General features: G+C 40.9%; 2 pseudogenes; one reads left to right on the top strand and one right to left on the bottom strand.

Annotated features, from left to right (window-relative positions):
* Positions 1–412, bottom strand: part of LOC102764779 — a 63,302-nt pseudogene extending 62,890 nt beyond the window's left edge.
* LOC102764493 lies at positions 411–2,788 on the top strand (annotated as a pseudogene).
* The last annotated feature ends 4,379 nt before the right edge of the window (positions 2,789–7,167 follow it).

Below are 7,167 nucleotides of genomic sequence, written 5' to 3'. Positions count from 1 at the left end.
CAGGGTCCCAGGTTCGATTCCAGTCAAGGGCATGTGCCTTGGTTGTGGGCACATCCCCACTAGGGAGTGTGCAGGAGGCAGCTGATTGGTGTTTCTCTCTCATTGATGTTTCTAACTCTCTATCCCTCTCCCTTCTTCTCTGTAAAAAATCAATAAAATATATTAAAAAATAAAAAATTTTAAAAAATTGTTTTGTAGGATCTTTATATGTCTTGATTATATTAACCTATGTCTGTTCTCCATACTGAAATATATTTTCTTATTTTAAAAAATAAGCATTTTTGATACCATCTTCAGGTTGATTAGTAGTGAATATTTTCAGAGCAGCGGAACTGTAGACAGTGGGTTCCTCACTGTCTCCCATGAAAGCCTGAGCTGACTGTATAGCTTTCTCCCTTTGTCTCCTAACCATGTCCACCAAAGAGAATGTTAATTCACCAGCTGCCCGCCTTAACAGATCCAAGAACAAGGGGAAAGCCAGTTCAGAAATTAATGTGGAGCTGAGGAAAGCTAAGAAGGGTGACCAGATGCTCAAAGGAGAAATGTCAGCTCATTTCCTGATGATGCTACTTCTCCATGGCAGGAAAACCGCAACAACAGGGCACTGTAAATTGCTCTGTTGAGGACATGGTTGAAGGCAAAAATAGCAACGATTTGGAAAGCCAGCTCCAAGCTATTCAGGCTATGAGGTAACTACTTTCTAGAGAAAAACAGTCACCCATAGACAACATAATCCAGGCTAGTTTGATTCCAGACTGTGTGTCCTTCTTGGGCAGAATTGATTGTAGTCCCATCCAGTTGGAATCTGCTTGGGCCCTAGCTAGCATTGCTTCCAGGGCATCGGAACAGACCAAGGCTGTAGTAGATGGAGGTGCTATCCCAGCATTCATTTCTCTGTTGGCATCTCCCCAGGCTCACAGCAGTGAACAAGCCACATGGGATCTGGGAAACATTGCAGGTGATGGTTCAGTTTTGAGAGACTTGGTTATCATATATGCTGCAGCTGACCCACTATTGGCTTTTCTTGTAGTTCCTGGGATGTCATCTTTTCATCTTTACTTACGTAACGTGGTTACTTGTTGGGGAGCATGAGACTTGGTTGAAAAGTTTGTAAGGAGGACATTCTGAGAAAAGGGAAGTGTGTGGAAGGCCGCCTGCCCTGTTTATCAGAATTCCAACTTAGGGGAGATTTAGGAGAGTGCTGAAGGCGGCACCCCTAATTATTCCTTGACCTTTCCAAACAAGTCTGTGCATGTGCAGACCCCTGGGTGTTTACTGGAATCCTTATGCTTAATCCATGGGTGCTCTTGCCTAGAGGACAATGTAATCACATGTGTCCTCCCAAGATTACTCACCCTACTGATTGTATCTAAAGATAAAAATTCCAATAAAGGCTAACGAGGCAGGCAATCGAGGCTGCTCTGGCTGCTAGAGCCAGGGGCCCCTTAGCCCTCTCTTTCACAGTCAAACTGTGTCTGAGTAATCCGCTCATCCATCATCCAGGGGCTGCTGTACAGCCCCGGCAGTTACTTATGTCATTTTACCTGGACACTTTTAAACCTCTATCGCAACAAGAATCTTTCACCCCCATTAGATGTTATTGAGCAGATTCTTCCTACTTTAGTTTGTCTCCTACATGATGAGGATCCATAGATACTAGCAGATAGCTGCTGGGCCATTTCCTACCTTACTGATCATTCAAATGAATGATTGAAATGGTCATGAAAGCAGGAGTTGTGCCCCAAATTGTGAGGCTTCTAAGAGCTTCTGAATTGCCAATCGTGACTCCTGCACTAAGGCCATAGGAAATAATCTCACTGAGGCAGATAAATAGACTCAGGGTTTAATATATGCGGGAGCACTTGCCGTCTTTCCCAGCCTGCTAATGAACTCCAGAACTAATATTCAGAAGGAGGCTACATGGACAATGTCAAACATCACAGCTGGTCTCCAGGACCGGATATAGCAAGTTGTGAATCATGGATTAGTCCCATTCCTCAATGTTGTTCTTTCTAAGGCAGACTTTAAGACACAAAAGGAAGCTGTATGGGCTGTGGCCAATTCTACAGTGGTGAAACAGTTGAACAGATTGTATACCTCGTTCATCGTGGCATAATAGAACTGATGAACTTCTTAACTACGAAAGATACCAAAATTATTCTGGTTATTCTGGATGCCATTTCAAAGATCTTTCAGGCTACTGAGAAACTTGGTGAAACTGAAAAACTTAGTGCATACAGTGATGGAAGAATTTGGAGGTTTGGTCAAAATGGATGCTCTACAAAACCATGAAAACAAGTCTGTGTACAAAGCTTCATTAAAATTGATAAAGAGCCCTAGCTGGTTTGGCTCAGTGGATACAGTGTCAGCCTGTGGACTGAAGGGTCCCAGGTTCAATTCCAGTCAAGGGCACATGACCAGGTTGCAGCCTTGATCCCCAGTTGGGGGCATGCAGGAGGCATCCAGTCAATGATTCTCTCTCATCATTGGTGTTTCTATCTCTCTCTCCGTCTCCCTTCCTCTCTGAAATCAATAAAAATTAAAAAATAAATTAAATTGATAACGAAACCCATGGACACAGGCAATAGGGTAGTGAAGACCTGGGGGGTGGGTAGGGGCTGGGAGGAGGTAGGTAAATGCGGGGGCAGGGGGATATCTATAATACTATCAACAATACAAAATATATTTTAAGAAATTGATAGAGAAGGATTTCTCTGTAGAGGAAGAGGAAGATCAAAATGTTATGCCAGAAACTACCTTTGAAGGATGGCACTCCTGGGAATTTTAACTGTTAGATTGTACAGCTGAGGCATAAATTTGTTTGTTATGTACTATGTTTCATACAGGTTTGTCTTACTGTTTCTTTACTAAGAACCGTTTTTAAATGTAATTTGTTATTGTAACAACAAACTATATTTGAACAGTTCCAAACTGTACACACTGTATGAAATGCCGCCTCTCAATGGGTTTCTTATTTCTATGTGGAATTTCATAGGATGCAGTGTCCTTTAAATGAAGATTAAATTTTTAAAAAGCATTTCTCTTATGATCTTGTTTTGGATACTTAGGAAGGAAAGCCTATTCAGTCTGTGTCCTGCTCCTACCCTATCCAGCCCTTTACTATTTGTGTGCAGGGGGTTTCCCACTTTGCATTCACTCCTCTCCCCGCTCCCCACAACCTGTGTTTGTCTGAAAACTCCCCTCAGGCCACAGAACTGCTTTACCTGAACTGAAAGAGCCAAAAGTTCCTGGTAACTTATGACCCCTGAGGCTTGGTCCTTAACTACCGAAGGCTGCCTGGCTGGTCTCAGGAGTATAAATACTCCAGCTTTTTTGTCCTCTGGTTGAGACACCTCTAGGTGTGATTTATACTGTGTCCAGAGAAAGGTAACTTTTAAAAAATACTTTTTTATTGATTTCAGAGAGGAAGGAAGAGGGAGAGAGAGATAGGAACATCAATGATGAGAGAGAATCATTGATCGGCTGCCTCCTTCATGTCCCCCACTGGGGATCGAGCCTGCAACCTGGGCATGTGCCTGACCAGGAATGGAACCATGACCTCCTGGTTCATAGGTCAACGCTCAACCACTGAGCCATGCCGGCCAGGCCAGAGGACAGTAACTTTGACACTAATTCAGAGTTACCCTCTATGGAACCTTGCTTGATATATTCACTTTTGGGAGGCCCCCTTCTCCCCTTTCCCCACTTCTTTCTACTTACCTATAATTTTTTTCATTGTTTGCTTGTTTCTCCACTGAAAAGACTTCCTAATAAACCACTTTTACACAAAGCTTCATCTTGGCGTCTGCTTTCAGAAAACTGAGAGCTGGATGTATCCTATAGGCTTCGCGAGCCGCAGTTTGCCGACCACTGCTATAGGCTAACAATGTCTTAGCTGGCAAGATGTATCCAAGATTAAGTCTTATTTCATTACTAGAGGTCTGGTGCAAGAATTCATGCTCGGGTGGGGTCCCTCTAGGTGGCCTGCAGGGATTGGGCCAAAACCCACAGTCCAATGCTGCCTGCAGCACCTACTGCCGTTCCCGCTCATCCCGGCCCCACTGTGCCTGCCATGGGCTTGCGCCCAATCAGTCCTGATAGGGAGAGGCTGGCACTTCTGCAGCAGCTCTCACCAGCCATGAGGGGGACCGTGGGAGGGCTCCAGGGTGTGTGCGGCCCCTCTTGCTCTGTCCTGATAGGCCGGACCCCAGCAGCAAGCTAACCTACTGTTGGAGCATCTGCCCCCTGTTGGTCAGTGCATGTCATAGCGACTGGTTGACCAGTCTCCTGTCTGTCCCCTGGTGGTCAGTGCACATCATAGCGAGTGGTAGAGAAGCCTTAGCATATCATTAGCATATTATGCTTTGATTGGTTGCTCAGTTCTGCCAGTAGGTCTATTTGCATATTACCCCTTTATTATATAGGATATTATTCTCATGATAGTATTTCTTGGAAGCTATTTGTCCTTAATAGAGATATTTCCCCCCTAATGGTCAATAATCTTGTGATTTTTATATTGATTAAAATGCTATGATTGGTCCTAGCTAGTTTGGCTCAGTGTATAGAGCATTGGCCTGTGGAATAAAAGGTCCAGGGTTCGATTCCAGTCAAGGGCACATGCCTGGGTTGCAGGCTTGATCCCCAGCCCTGGTTGGAGCTCATGTGGGAGGCAACCAATCCATGTGTCTCTCTCACATTGATATTTCTCTCTCTCTCTGTCTCTCCCCCTCCCTTCCACTCTCTCTGGAAATCAGTGGAAAAATATTCTCAGGTGAGAATGAACAATTACAAAAGCAATGATTGATCACATGGATGAGAACTATTTTATCCACTGGGGAAGGAGACCTACTGATTGGAACCACTTCTTTATCTTGAAAGCTTGAGAACCACAGCCATCAGTTTAAGAAGAGCATGTCAGATCAATAAAATATGCCTTGAAATCCATTCCTTTTTAGTGAAGGAATATCATGCCTTCTATCAATTCAGTTTATAAACTTGAGCTCTAATTCCCTCCCTAGAAGTTAGTATCTTTTATGTGTAAAATAACCAAACAGGAATATTTGAAGTCAAACTTGATAAATTAATGGGTTTGGTAATGATTATGCAGAAAAAGAAATCCTGGAAATTCTCTTTCATAACATAAAAGGCTCACAGAAGAATGAAAGTGATTTTAAAGTATTTTGACAAGCAAATAGTTTCCTTTTCAGCCTCCATTGTTATTCAGTATTTTTTTAAACAAAACCATACCACTAAACCAGCACTTACTGGCAAAATATTTGAGTCTGTCGCAATTTTATTTGCTCCAGCTGAACTAGACTTTGTGACTTCCAGTTTGTCTCTGCTCTCACACAATAGCACATAAGCTCTCTAGTCCTGTGTCTGTCTCTGTCTGACTCTCCTGGATAGTATAAAACAGACCTTTGTAATTCCTGTTGGGTTTATATCTTCCTATAGTTAACCTTAGTATCTTCTTTCTTCTCGCTTAGTACATTTACTTCTATATTTAGTTTGAGGCTATTAAAAAAGATGGCTTATACATTCACTCACCGAACCTCATGTACAACTTAACCTAATTATTGCTTACCAGACAAAAATGATTTTTTTTATTTATTCCTAATAATCAAATAATTAAAAAACAAAACAAACAAGCAACCACTCACAGAACAAAAATTACTAGATCAATATACATACCTGTCAAGGGCAAGTTATAACACTTTTTGTCAGTTGCCTGGTATCTCATTTAATACTCCCGCTCTCTCCACCACCCCCACCATGGACCTTTTAATCATAAATGATGGCTACTCCACCTGAAATCCTGGGACCAGGAGCATCTGAAAGTATCATTGGGAAGGTGGTTAGAAATTCAGAATATTTGACTCTCCCCAGACTTACTGATTCAGGATCCACATTTTAACAAGATTTTTCCAGTAGATTCATATGTGCATTAAAGATTGAAAGCACTGTAGCGGACAGGCTATAGTGTTTATTGTAGAAACCCACTAGTCCTTTTCCTTTCTTATTTGGGTAATATGTTACAATGAAAGGAAATAACATTGAACTTGCGTTCTTTTTCAAATGGCATTCGTTTAAGGGATAAATATACTATAGAGATTTTAAAAAATGGTATGTGTTAAAAACAATTCTATTACAAATTGTATAGAATTTTTGCTTTACAGCATTGAAGCACAGAAAACAAAATTGTCTTTTAAACTGGAATCCCCCCAAAGTGATTACCATCTTTCAATTGCCTACATAGCATGTTCCACAAAACAGTACTTAAAAACAAATATGTTGTGTTACTGGCAAGGTTTGTCTGAGTTACAAAGATTTAAATTATTCAGACTATCTTGACACGTTTACACTGTAGAATATTTTCTATCCAAGTGAAAATATGATATCTGTTACCTGAATAGATATGACCTCAAATTGTGTAAGCTGTTTACGTGTAAGGTTAAGTAGCTGCTCCTTGTACTAGTCTATAAAATAATAAGTGTCTCTTAGAGCAACCAAATGTATATTCAGAAAAAACAGTCATCAAATAAAACTTTCCATTTTTTTCTGAGGCTCCTTCGGAAATGAAAACTTTATTTGTTTTTATTGTCTAAAACGTTAGAGGTTGTACCAAGTTTTCATACATCTTGAGAGACGATTAATTCATATTTTAAAAATTAATGCAAGTTTTATTAATTTTGTAAATGTTTATGATTTAATATTTTAAAAGGACACTATGTAGAATCAAATCACAATAAAATATAAAATTATTTATGAAAATGGATATCACTTGTTTTTTTGGGTATTTTTCCATTGATTTTTAGAGAGAGTGGAAGGGAGGGAGAGACAGAGAAAAACATCAATGTGAGAGAGACACATCATTTGGTTATCTTTTGCATGCACTCTGACCAGGGCTGGGGATCAGGTTCAAACCTGCAACTGAGGTACATGCCCTTGACTGGAATAGAACCCTGGGATTCTTCAGCCCATGGGCCAATGCTCTATCCACTGAGCCAAACCGGCTAGGGCAGTTTTCTTCTTAATGAAACATATTTACAGAGAATCCCTACCTATAGTGAGTGTGTTTTGTCCTTGTCATATTTATTTTGAATGCATTATTTTCATGCTATGGGATAACACTGTGATATGTTAGGAGGTTGTCATTATCAGCTATAA

Source organism: Myotis davidii, unplaced genomic scaffold (assembly GCF_000327345.1).
Source record: "Myotis davidii unplaced genomic scaffold, ASM32734v1 scaffold833, whole genome shotgun sequence".
NCBI classification, from domain to species: domain Eukaryota; kingdom Metazoa; phylum Chordata; class Mammalia; order Chiroptera; family Vespertilionidae; genus Myotis; species Myotis davidii.
Note: the sequence above shows the minus strand (reverse complement) of the source record. Positions and strands in the feature narration are given on the sequence as shown.